The sequence below is a fragment of the Pelobates fuscus genome, chromosome 4 (genome assembly GCF_036172605.1).
Source record: "Pelobates fuscus isolate aPelFus1 chromosome 4, aPelFus1.pri, whole genome shotgun sequence".
Taxonomy (NCBI): domain Eukaryota; kingdom Metazoa; phylum Chordata; class Amphibia; order Anura; family Pelobatidae; genus Pelobates; species Pelobates fuscus.
This window is the reverse complement of record NC_086320.1, coordinates 213,331,031-213,345,136: the sequence shown is the minus strand read 5'-3', so window position 1 is coordinate 213,345,136 and position 14,106 is coordinate 213,331,031.

Sequence of the window (14,106 nt, the reverse complement as noted above, 5' to 3'; positions counted from 1 at the left end):
CAGACAAGTGCAGCCGCCTGTCCACAGCCAACATGGACAAGCTCATGTTTATTTAAATGAACCAGGCATGGATCCCACCAAACTTGTCTGTAGCTTGTGCAAAATAGCCATTTATACCGGCCTCACCCAGCCATTGTTATACTCAAGTGCACTTATTCTTTGTTTTCTTTTTTTATATGTCCCAATTTCTTGGGGGTTACCCCAACAAAAAAAAAAAAAAATAAATAAAAAAACAGTGTTGGCTACCTCCTCCGCATCAACCGCCACTTCCACCTACACCGCCACGGTCACCGCCTCCTCAACCTCCTACTCCACATCCACCTCCTCCTCCTAGTTCAAGATTATTATTTTAAATTTGTATGTATTTTATGTTATTTTAAGTTATTTCCCTATGCACATTTGTTTGCAGGGCACCTGTCCTACTCTTACTCCCATTTTACTTCCTTTTGCAACCATCTAGTCCCTTTACAGGACTTTTTTAGAGCCATTTTAGTGCCCAAAAGTTTGGGTCCCCATTGACTTCAATGAAGTTCGGGGTCAAGTTCAGGTCAAGTTCGAGTCCGAACTTGAACTTTTTGTTGAAGTTCGGCCGAACCCGGCGAACCCGAAAATCCAGGTGTCCGCTCAACTCTAGCTATGGCAAGTAAAGTATTTTATTCAGGAGGGAGATTAGAAGATATTTTGAAAGGATGTGATTTGTAAGTCAGCTATGCTTTCCGTTTGCCTACTCTGGCCTTAAATATTAAATTGACTTGGAAATCACATTTATATAAATAACCTGGTGTGACTTTAGCGGAGTTAAATATTTTATTTTATTTTATTTTTTTTAAATCTGCATTTTGTATTTTGGATATTATTTCACTACAATTAGTGTTTTGTAAATAAACATCAGGCATATGTACCTACTAGAGGAAGAGCTTGATTTCCCCATCTAATTTACAGTTAGGTCTGGAAATATCTGGACACTGACACAATTTTCATAATTTTGGCACTTAACACACATAGAAAATAAATATACAGGGATGCCCTCAACTAATTTTGACACAGTACCTTGTACAAAACCAAGCACTATTTTTTTGCTGCCCCACAGTTCAATTAAGTACCATTGTACTGATCTCTATTATGAATAATTCTTATTGTTATACAGCTCTAATTGTGTATTATTCTTATTGTTATGCGCTGCTGTGTTTCTGTGTGGTTTTCTGGTTAGTCCCTTTGTGTCTGCTGGCTGTTTTCCTGCTTTCCCGTGCTGTTATTTCCCTTCTTTTGGGTCTCTTGTCTTCTGTATATACATTGAGAGCTAGCCAAGATGTAAAATAGGTTACTTCACCTTTAAGGGGCAAAAGACACCAAAGGTGGGTGGGGGGATGTGAGGTGGGTATGGGGGACTGTGAGGTGGGTAGGGAACTGTGAGTGGGTAGGGGGGGCTGTATGGTTGGTAGTGGGGACTGTATGGTGGGTAGGGGGCTGTGAGTGGGTAGGGGGCTGTATGGTGGTTAGGGGTTTGTATGGTGGGTAAGGTGAGTAGGGGGGCTGTATGGTGGGTAGGGGGGCTGTGAGTGGGTGGGGGGGAGCTGTATAGTGGGTAGAGGGCTGTGAGTGTGTAAGGGGGCTGTATGGTGGGTAGAAGGGCTGTATGGTGGGTAAGGGGGCTGTATAGTGGGCGGGGGCTGTATGGTGGGTAGGGGGGCGGTATGGAGGGTAGGGGGCTGTATGGTGGGTAAGGAGGCTGTGAGTGGGTGGGGGGCTGTATGGTGGTTAGGGGGGCTGTTTGGTGGGTAGGGGGGCTGTGAGTGGGTGGGGGGGCTGTATTGTGGATAGGGGACTGTATGGTGGGTAGGGGGCTTTGAGGTGGGTATGGGGCTTTGAGTTTGGTAGGGGGCTGTATGGCAGGTAGGGGGGCTGTATGGTGGGTAGGGGGCTGTGAGCGGGTAGGTGGGGCTGTATGGTGGATAGGGGGCTGTATGGTGGGTAAGGGGGCTGTATGGTGGGTAGGGGGGCTGTAAGCGGGTAAGGGGGGCTTATTAGTGTTTAGGGCCCCCACCCACCGCTCAGGGGTGGGGGCCAGGGGGGAGGACATTAGGTCAGGGGGGAGGACATTAGGTTTATTCTGATTTAAGGCCCCCACCCGCCACTCACGGGTGGGGGCCAGGGGCAGGACAATAGGTCCCCCCCCATTATTTTACATTAGGGCCCCCACCCACTGCTCATGGGCGGGGGCGGGCAATACAGTTGCAAGAAAGTATGTGAACCCTTTGGAATGATATGGATTCCTGCACAAATTGGTCATAAAATGTGATCTGATCATCATCTAAGTCACAACAATAGACAATCACAGTCTGCTTAAACTAATAACACACAAAGAATTTAATGTTGCCATGTTTTTATTGAACACACCATGTAAACATTCACAGTGCAGGTGGAAAAAGTATGTGAACCCCTAGACTAATGACATCTCCAAGAGCTAATTGGAGTGAGATGTCAGCCAACTGGAGTCCAATCAATGAGATGAGATTGGAGGTGTTGGTTACAGCTGCCCTGCCCTATAAAAAACACACACCAGTTCTGGGTTTGCTTTTCACAAGAAGCATTGCCTGATGTGAATGATGCCTCGCACAAAAGAGCTCTCAGAAGACCTACGATTAAGAATTGTTGACTTGCATAAAGCTGGAAAGGGTTATAAAAGTATCTCCAAAAGCCTTGCTGTTCATCAGTCCACGGTAAGACAAATTGTCTATAAATGGAGAAAGTTCAGCACTGCTGCTACTCTCCCTAGGAGTGGCCGTCCTGTAAAGATGACTGCAAGAGCACAGCGCAGACTGCTAAATGAGGTGAAGAAGAATCCTAGAGTGTCAGCTAAAGACTTACAAAAGTCACTGGCAAATGCTAAGATCCCTGTTAGCGAATATACAATACGTAAAACACTAAACAAGAATGGATTTCATGGGAGGATACCACAGAGGAAGCCACTGCTATCCAAACAAAACATTGCTGTACATTTACAGTTTGCACAAGAGCACCTGGATGTTCCACAGCAGTACTGGCAAAATATTCTGTGGAGAGATGAAAACAAAGTTGAGTTGTTTGGAAGAAACACACAACACTATGTTGTCATGCCTTAACTACCGGTAATTCCTTGTCTCTTCCGTGTTGACGGAGCTTAGCCACACCCCCTTCTCTGACGCGGTCTCCCCACGCTACATAATGCGACCGCGCCAGATACAAGACGCTGGATTATTGAACAGCGTTACCGCGATATCAAACCGGCTAAAGATTTTCTTCAACCTCTATTTGTGAACCGAACCGGACTGGAAATCTACATACCCTCCTTCTCCTCTCCTCGACCACGGCTAGTATCTGGCCCTTCCTCATCCTGTTTGAGAAACGTCCCTCCTCGGAGGAGAACTCCGGGAACCTGATTTTTCACCCTGGGAAGCTAAGTCAATTGCTATATCCGTAATAGGAGCTTACCTGCTCTCAAGCCCGCTAAGCATTCCTGCTACAGCCTGCTCTCAAGCCTGCTATCTCTAACTCCAAAACGAATCACTCCTGCTTCAACTTCATTTCTAATTTCCTCCGTTTCCATAAAACTTGCAAACTCCAATGTGCTATATTGCATGTATGTCAGAAGCTGCTTACTCCGTTTAAACAACCAGCGAAGTAATTAAAGATACAGTACCTGTATTATCCATAATTGAATACACAGTTCCTATTCTATTCTCTAAGTATCCTAGTCAACAATCTAAGTCCTAAGAGATCTGCAGTTGTGCTCCATATCAATATATGTAAGCATTACAGAATAATCCAGCCTTTGTAATGGATCCAGCAGATTTTGATTCTAAATTTACTATGTTGAATCAAAGAGTCGATACACTTGCCCAAGGCATGCAAGACCTACAGGTTACAAATGAACGGATTCTTACTTATGTCAGAGACTTACAAACACATACTCCTCATACTGTTATGCACTCAGCTAGCGACCCTGCTGTCTGTAATACCGAAAAGTTTTCTGGAGATCGATCCAAATACAGGGAGTTTCTTAATTCCTGCAAACTATTAATTGCTTTAAAACCTAGATCTTATCCCACTGAAAGATCTAAGGTTTTTTCAGTTATCTCCTTTCTAAGAGGTGAACCTATGGCCTGGGCCCATTTAAGCCCTTTCTTGGAAAATGACGACCCCATCTTAGACTCATTGGATGAATTTTTTGAAGCCATGTCTCTTCTTTATGAAGATCCCAACAAACAATCTACAGCTGATTTAACCATTAGAACCTTACATCAAAAACATAGACCCGTCGAAGACTACATTGCTGAATTAAAAAGATGGGCAATAGAAACTCAATGGAATGACATAACCCTGCGCTACCAGTTTCGAATTGGGTTATCCGAAGCAGTAAAGGATGAACTTTCTAGAACTGAACTCCCTACTACATTAAATGCGCTGATTCAACTATCAATCAGCATTGACAGAAGACTTAGAGAAAGAAAGGCCGAAAAAGCTCTCTCGAGTTCATTATGGAAAAAAACATTCAGTCCTTCAAAAACAACTGAGAAACCATCATTACAAACTGAACCTATGGAAATAGGGGTAATAAGAAGTCCTCTCACTCTAGAAGAGAAAACCAGAAGACGACTACTAAACCTCTGCATGTATTGTGCCTCGCAAGATCATTTGATCCCAGAGTGCCCCTTATTGAAACGGCCAAAAGGCGGTAAGCATGCTTCTACCACTCCTATACTAAGTGCACTTCCCTCCAAATCAACCACTCAATTCTCCTCTATTTCTCTCATATTACAGTGGGACAAAGAAAGAATTACGACTGAAGCCATTATTGATTCTGGTGCAAACGGGGTGTTCATCAATTCATCCTTTGTAACAAAAAATACAATTCCTTGTGTTCGCAAAAGCACTTCTGTTTCTGTCAGAGTGATTGATGGCTCCCTCATATCCTCGAGCCCTATACTAAATGAAACCATTCCTGTAAGAGTAACCACTAATCATACTCATACTGAATATCTTATATTCAATGTTATCTCATCACCTCTTTATCCGGTCATACTAGGGATCAACTGGTTAAGGAACCACAACCCACAAATTACTTGGTCTCCCTTCTCTCTCACCTTTAGCTCTGCTTATTGTAAAGAAACGTGCTTACAACATATTCCAATCTTTCAGGTTATTGAAGAACCAATTATACCTTCCTGTTATTCTGAGTTCTCAGATGTATTCAGTAAAAAGGAAGCTGAAACACTTCCACCTCATCGTCCTTACGATTGTCCCATAGACCTCATACCTGGTGCCTCCATCCCTTTTGGGCACATCTATCCTCTCTCTGAATCAGAATTAAAAATCCTCAAGGAATACATGGATGAAAACCTCCGTAAAGGGTTCATTAGACCTTCCAGCTCACCTGCTGCTTCCAGTATGTTTTTTTGTGAGAAATAAAGACCAGACTATACGTCCCATCATAGATTACAGAGCTCTAAACAAAATAACAGTTAAAAATCGTTACCCTCTTCCCCTGATAAATGAATTAATTGAACGGTTAAAAACAGCTACTATCTACATCAAGCTTGACCTCCGTGGGGCATATAATCTTATTAGAATCAAGGCTAACAATGAATGGAAAACTGCTTTCCGAACAAGATATGGCCTGTACGAGTATCTTGTGATGCCTTTCGGCCTCTGCAATGCCCCTGCAACCTTTCAACACTTTATAAATGACATCTTCAGGGACCTTCTAGATGTTTGTGTTATCATTTATTTAGATGACATTCTTATATATTCTAACACTCCTGAAGAACACAAAAAATATGTGAGATGGGTGTTATCCAGACTTAGAACTCACAAATTATACGCTAAACCAGAAAAATGTCTTTTCAATGTTAATGAAATAACCTTTTTAGGATACGTTATTACACCTCATTCGATAAGCATGGATAGTTCCAAAATCAACTGTATCCTCAACTGGCCCATTCCTTCTAATGTAAAAGAATTACAACGTTTTCTGGGGTTTGCCAACTTCTACAGAAAATTTATTAAAAATTACTCCGACGTAGCTCATTCACTTAATCTACTTAACAGCAAAAAACATCCTTTCACTTGGAATGAAAAGGCTCAAAAAGCCTTCGATGAATTAAAAAGAAGATTTACAACTGCTCCTATTCTTCAACTTCCAAACCCCACATGTGTCTATGTCCTTGAAACAGATGCTTCAGAGACAGCCATCGGAGCTGTCCTCTCTCAACATAAAACTCCTCCGGATCCTCTTCATCCAGTTGCCTTTTTCTCACGTTCAATGTCTCCTGCTGAAAAAAACTACCCTATAGGAGAAAAAGAATTATTGAGTATAAAAGCAGCCTTAGAAACCTGGCGACATCTTCTTGAAGGAACACAAACTCCTATAATGGTTTATACTGACCACAAAAACATTGAATATCTTCACTCCAACAAGACTCTCTCTGCTAGGCAAGTAAGATGGAATCTTTTCTTCTCTCAGTTTAATTTTCAAATTGTTTTTAGACCCGGATCCAAGAACAAAAAGGCGGATGCCCTTTCCAGAATTCACCAAGATCTTGAATTGGAACCTCATCCGCATACAGTCATCGGAATCTTAACGTCCCTTATAGATGACATAAAAGGTCTAAGTAAAGATGCTCTTGAACTAAGTCAATCAAGTTATCAAAGAAAGATGGTCTCTATTATTTCAATGACAGGATTTACATTCCTCCCACATTCAGAAATAAAGTACTCAAATTTATTCATGATTCTCCTCTGGCTGGTCATCCTGGAATAAAAAATACCCTAGAATTATCCAAGAGATATTATTGGTGGCCTCGCCAGGACACCACCATCGAATCCTATGTCAAAACTGTCCGTACTCTCACCTCTTATGATCGCTTTTAATACTTCTCGAAGGCTGCACTGTTCCTGTGGAACTCACTTCCCTCCTCCGTTAGATGCTCCCCCAGTCTCCACTCCTTGAAAAAAAATCATTAAAAACCCACTTCTTCATAAAAGCGTATCAATTAAACGGTTACTAGCTCCCGACTGATTCCTCTCTTGCAACTGTCATTAGTTTAATACTATCCTTACCTTTTGTGTCACTCTACCCCACTCCCTCTAGAATGTAAGCACATTGAACAGGGCCCTCAACCCCTCTGTTTCTGTGTGTCCAACCTGTCTGGTTACAACTACATGTTTGTTCGTCCACCCACTGTAATGCTCTTCGGAATTTGTTGGCGCTATATAAATAATAACATAATAATAAAAATCTGTATGTGTTAGTGTTTGCGTCTGTATCTCTATGTGTTTGTATTTGTGTGTCTGTAAATGAATGTTGTCTGTGTTCGTATCTGTGTTTCTGTATCTGTGTCAGTGTTTGTATCTTTGTGTCTGTATTTGCGTCAGTGTTTGTATCACTGTGTCAGTGCAACTGTATATGTGGCAGTGTTTGTATCTGTACCTGTGCATCTGCCTGTGTGTCAGTATTTGTTTCTTTATCAGTGTTTGTATCTGTCCCTTTGTGTGTGTTTTTATGTGTGTCAATGCTTGCATCTGTGTACCTGTATGTCTGTCAGTGTGTGTATCGGTGTGTCTATATATGTGTATATATATTATACCTGTGTCAGAGGAGAATCAGGGGGAGGCTGGTGCTGAGGATAAGCAAGAAGAGCCTGTGGCAAAGGAAAAGCAGGGGAGCCCAAGACATACAAATCCATATCTAGGAATAGACTTATGCCTCTCTCATGCATGCTTAAACTCCCTCACTGTATTAACCTCTACCACTTCAACTGGTAGACTATCCGATGCATCCACTACCCTCTCAGTAAAATAATACTTTCTGATATTATTGTTAAACCTTTGCCCCTCTAATTTAAGACTATGTCCTCTTGTTGTGGTAGTTTTTCTTCTTTTAGAAATACACTCCTTCTTTACTATATGGATTCCCTTTATCTATTTAAATGTTCCTATCACATCCCTGTCTTGTCTTTCCCCCAAACTATACATGTTAACCTTTCCTGGTAAGTGTAACCCTGCAATCTATAAACCAGTTTTGTAGCCTTTCTCTGAACTCTCTCCAAATGTTTAATATCCTTCTGGAAATACGGTCTCCAGTACTGTGTACAATACTCCAAGTGAGGTCTCACAAGCGCTCTGTACAATGACATGAGTACTTCCCTCTTTCTACTGCTAACACTTCTACCCATACAACCTCTGTTTTTAATCTTTCAAGATTCTTTTCTTTCAAGAAGTGTTCCGGAGGATTGGAGAAAGGCGGATGTGGTTCCTATATTCAAAAAGGGTTCATAATCCTTGGCTGAAAATTATAGACCTGTGAGCTTAATTTATGTGGCTGGGAAAGTATTTGAAAGGTTATTAAGGGATAATATTTAAGGATTCCTAAGAAGAAAGTGGTTATCAGCAAATATCAGCATGGTTTTATGAAGGACGTCATGTAAAACTAACTTGATGGCATTGTACGAAGAAGTAGGTAGAAGTATAGATCAGAGTGTTGCAATGGGTGTGATCTATTTGGATTTTGCCAAGGCGTTTGATACAGTTCCACACAACTAATTAGTGTTAAAACTCAAAGAAATTCCTCTAGATGAAAATTCTTGTTCTTGGGTAGAATATTGGCTTTAAAATAGAGTACAGAGAGTTGTCTTAATGGTACATTTTCAAGCTGGACAGAGGTGGCAAGTGGTGTCCCTCAGGATTCTGTTCTGGGACCTCTTCTATTTAAAATGTTTATAAATGATCTTGAAAAAAGCATTGAAAGTCATGTTTCAGTGTTTGCAGATGACACAAAACTCTGTAAAATAATACAATGTGAGCAAGATATCACTTTGCTGCAGAAGGATTTAGATAGACTGGGGGACAAGGCACTCAAATGCAAGATGACATTTAATGTAGAAAAATGCAAAGATATGCACTTCGGAGTAAAGAATGCACAAGCAACTTATACCCTTAATGGAAGCGAATTAGGGATAAGAATACACGAGAAGGACTTGTGAATTGTTATAAACAACAAATTATGCAACAATGTGCAATGTCAATCAGCAGTGGCTAAGGCCAGTAAGGTATTGTCATGCATGAAAAAGGGCATTAATTCTCGGGATGAGAATATAATTTTGCCTCTTTATAAATCCCTGGGAAAACCACATCTTGAATATTCTGTGCAATTTTAGGCACCTGTTCTAAAGAAGAATATTCTGGCACTAGAAAGGGTGCAGAGACGTGCTACAAATTTGATAAAAGGAATAGAACATTTTATCTCTGAAGAAAGGTTAACACATTTAAACCTCTTTAGTTAAGGAAAATGTTGCCCCAGAGGGGATATGATAACATTATACAAATATATCCAGGGCCAATACAAATCATTGTATGAAAATCTGTTCACAAAGAGAACGTTACATAGGAAAACGAGGTCATTTGTTTAGACTGGAAGAAAGAAGATTTAGTCTAAGGCAAAGGAATTTTCTCAGAGTCCGTCCAGATGTTTAAACAGCAACTAGATGCATACTTGCAAAAACAAAATGTTCAATTATATAATTTTTTTATGTAGGGTAATAGCTTCTTGATCGAAGGATAAATCTGACTGCCATTCTAAAGGGTCAAGAGGGAATTATTTTTTCCTTGTTTTTTGCAAAATTGGAAGTGCTTCAAGCTGTTTGTTTTTTTTGCCTTCTTTTGGATCAACAGCAAAAAACAAATGTGAGGAAGGCTGAAGTTAATGGACACATGTCTCTTTTCATCCTATGTAACTATATAACCAAGCATTCTGCTAGCATTTCTAGGTGCTCTATTATATTTTCTGCATTCCTTTAAGTCATTTGAAAAAAAATTCCCCTTATTCCATTCCTCACATGTTGAGGTTTGGACTGTATCAAATATTCTATACTCTAGCCTTGGGTTTATATGCCCAAGATGCATTATCTTGCACTTATCCACATTACATGTCAGTTGCCACAGTTTATCTAAATCAATTTCCATTTGGCTTATCCGTCCTGGAACATCAACCCTGTTGCATTTTTTTGTATCATCAGCAAAAATACATACCTTACCATCAAGACCTTCTGCAAGAAGACTAATAAAAATATTGAAGAGAATGGGTCTGATGTAGAATTATTAAAAACCTTTATTAAACCTTTATTAAATTTTTGCACTAACTCCATTTAACTTCATTATATGACAGATTTTCCTAATAGCATTTAGAATATTAGAAAGAGAATGTATTGTATGTATTTTCTAGAAGGATATGACTAACACCGGAATTATCAAGTTCCTGTAACATGAAACAAAGTATACCATAGCTAGCTCATGAGAAACTGCTCTAATGAAATGTTCTTTCATAAAAAAGGCCCTGAACCTGACCCCGAGTCTGACATCACTAACTACCCAAAATGACGCTCAAAGCCCCCCTCCCATCGAGTAAAGCCTCGTGCTGAGTAAGATGGCGCCTGAGCCATCTGTCCACACCCGTGTCCAAGATGACGCCACCTCTCGGTGGGAGGACACTTAGCCAGCCACTTAGAACTTGAGCCAATTAATAATATTGATGGGTGGACATTGACATAGCCACTTAACACCTAACCCAATTAATGATGTTTATTTGTTGTTATCTTGATCTTCAATGATGATGTAATATTGCTCTTATAAGGGTCTGCGAGCCCGCTTTTTAAGCAGATGCCATTAAATTTTCTCGAAGTGCTTTTAACCTGAACTCCGTGTGTCAGTGTGAATTTACTTCTGCGTATACGCAATTTAATCATCTCAGATTTGGACAGGAACAGATAGACATTTAAACATATTTGTTTATTTTAAAATAATCTATATCAGGTCCAAGTACAGATCCCTGAAGTAGCCCACTGGTAACAAGACTTTGCTTTGAATATACTCCATTGACTACAATACTATGTTGCCTGTCATTCAGCCACTGCCTAACCCATTCAGTAATATTGGAATCCATACTCAAAGATTGCAGTTTGTTGCTAACCCTTCTATGCGCGATAGTATCAAACGCCTTTCTGAAATCTAGGTAAGCAATGTCTACTTAATCTATTATTTTAGTTACCCAATCAAAAAGATCAATACGATTAAACCCATGTTGTCTCAGATCTGGACACTGGATACATACTGCCTCTACGAGGCATAATACCGGGTAACAATTCTATGGCACAGTCATATAGTCTCTGTTGAGATAACATCTCTGCATAAGCTTTATTGAATACCTCTTTTTCTGACTTGTGCTCTAGTGGGGCAACAGTGAATAATGGAGAAGTTAAGGGTACATTAATTATTCTGAACGGTTTATTGATAAGTTGACATTCACCTTTCACCTTGTTCCCCATAAAAATATTTCTCCCTGTATTGAGTCGAAAATGGAATAATGTTTGGCCAACGCACAAAGAGGCTGGGGGTGTAATAAAAACAAGAAGTGTCCGGGGTATGCAATAGACACACAAATGAGTTGGTGGGGAAAAAAAATACACACAAAAATACACACAAAGGGCCTGGGAGTGAAGATAGAGATGTCGAGTATGGATCATTATTATTTAATGTACAATATACATTGCATATGTATGGTATATATGTATATGGTATGGTATGGTTAATATATATTTATTATGGATATGCATTTAACTGTATGAGATTGTCGGTCCCTCATCCCATCATCAGCAAGCATCCCTGGGAGTGGCGAAAGTCGGTCTCACTCCCCAGCTGCAGTGTACCAGACAGGGAGAGGAGACAACCGGTCTCTCTCCCCAGCGGTGGCCAGAATAAAGAGAGGATATGTTTGGTGCTAAATAGTACATTAGTGGGGTAGTACATTAGTGGGGTGCACTTCATATCTGAGAGTCAAATAGAAGCGTCAAATACTGCTGTCACATTGCAGTTTTAAAACTTAATTTCTTTTGGGTGCTAAACTGCTAAATAGTATTTTAGTGGGGTGCACTTCATATCTGAGATTTAAATAGAAGCGTCTCATACTGTGGTTACAGCGAAATTGTAAACATTCTAATTGTTTTGGTGCTAATCTGCTAAATAGTACATTTTGGGGCCTGCTCTTCATATCTGAGAGTCAAATAGAAGTGTCTAATAGGGCGTTTACAGGGCAGTGGTAAACATTCTTATTTTCTGGGTGCTAATCTGCTAAAAAGTACATTTTGGGGCGTGCACTTCATATCTGTGAGTCAAATAGAAGCATCTAATAGTGCGCTTACAGGGCAGTGGTAAACATTCTTATTTTCTTGGTGCAAATCTGCTAAATAGTACAGTTTGTGGCCTGCTCTTCATATCTGAGAGTCAAATAGAAGTGTCTAATAGCGTGCTTACTGCGCAGATGTAAACATTCTAATTGTTTTGTTGCTAATCTGCTAAATAGTACATTTGCGGCCTGCGGTGCACTTCATATCTAAGAATCAAATAGAAGCATCAAATAGTGCGCTTACTGCACAGTTGTAAACATTCTAATTGTTTTGCTGCTAATCTGCTGCTTACATTGGAGTTTTAAAGTCATGTATTTTTTTTGGTGCTAAATAGTATATTTGGGGTATTCACTTCATATCTGAGAGTCAAATCGAAGCGTAACTTTGATTTGAATTTAGTACATCGGTCACTTGTAATATTGTTTCACACCTACAACACTTGTTACACAGATCTATGTGGTAGAAAACAGATTGATATTTTCTACACTAGAAACTACCAGATAACAAGCTGCTATATTCAAACCAGTGATCAATAGCTAAGAGGTACTTCAACAATATTGTAATTCTGGGGCAATACCCTCACAAGTCAAACTTAGAGGTCAGTTTATAGGGAAAACTGTTGCCTGGATACAATTCTAAAACAATTTCCATATGTCCTTTGCAGACTTTACATGCTGGAAAAACACAGGTGCCAACTGCTGTGGCTTTCTCCAGTGTGCATACCGGCTAGGAGGGCAGGGTTGAGGAGTGGGTGAAAGATGATGTGTGTTAATTGTGGCAAACCTAGCCACTTAAGACTATTCCTTTATATCTAATGGTTGTCATATAAAGGCTGTTTAATCTATGTTGTTTTATGTGGTTTGCTTAAAAAGGTGATTGAGGGCATTCGTATGCGAGTGGCATGAAAGCCGCTAGCATTCATATGGTAGTTTCACGAACAGTGACTTGCAACACTGTTCGTGAAACGAACAAAGTACCGAATGGGAGACAATACACAGGAGGTCGTGTGGCTCCCATTAACAGATTTCAACAATGTATCGTTCCTGGGGTGGCCGCCGTTCGGATACCGACCACGCCACGGTGGCCATATTGGATTCACTTTTAGCCCAGCGGTGTTTGGTCATCGAGTGCCTGGAACTAAAATCGGCTACTCGACGGCACGAACACCGTTGGACTTCCAGACCATTCTGGAACACTGGTCTTACGGTACTTTCTCTCAAACTGTGCATTCGTGTCTTTTCTGATAAGTTCATGTTAAAGTGTATTTTGTGTGGCATTCGGCTAATTGTGCTGGGATCTAAGCGGTAGTTTCCCAAAGTATGCGCTCAGATCCCAGCTATCTACCTATATGTCATTCGGTCAAATAGCACGAATAACGTGCAAGTTATATATGTTTCGTCCGGTTACTGGGGGATTTGGGATATTGCCTTCATTCAGCGCTTTTATTGGATTACTTTATTCTACCAGCAGAGATATTGGGATTTAATATTGCAGCTCCGCTACAATTGGTGGCAAGCGACGGGATCCAACCTTACAGCCGAAAAGCGTTGTTTGTGCAATTGAAACTGCAAACAGGAAAGTGAATGGCAATTCGTATGCAACAAAGAAACGAACACAGAGGTTAAGGTAGACCCTACGTTGAAGGTATATAGAGATAGGGTGACCTCTGATCAGGCAGGTTTAGAAGGGGAGCGGTATGCCTGGGAAAAAGGGTTATTACACCGTATTGCGGAAAGGGTGGTGGGGGGGATCTGTGAATGTTACTACTAGACAGCTGGTAATATTCACAGAGTCCCTCCGGGAAGAAGTATATCTTGACCATGGTTGATTACGCCACCAGGTACCCCGAGGCAGTGTCCCTCACCCACCGCGCAGGGGTGGGGGCGGGGGG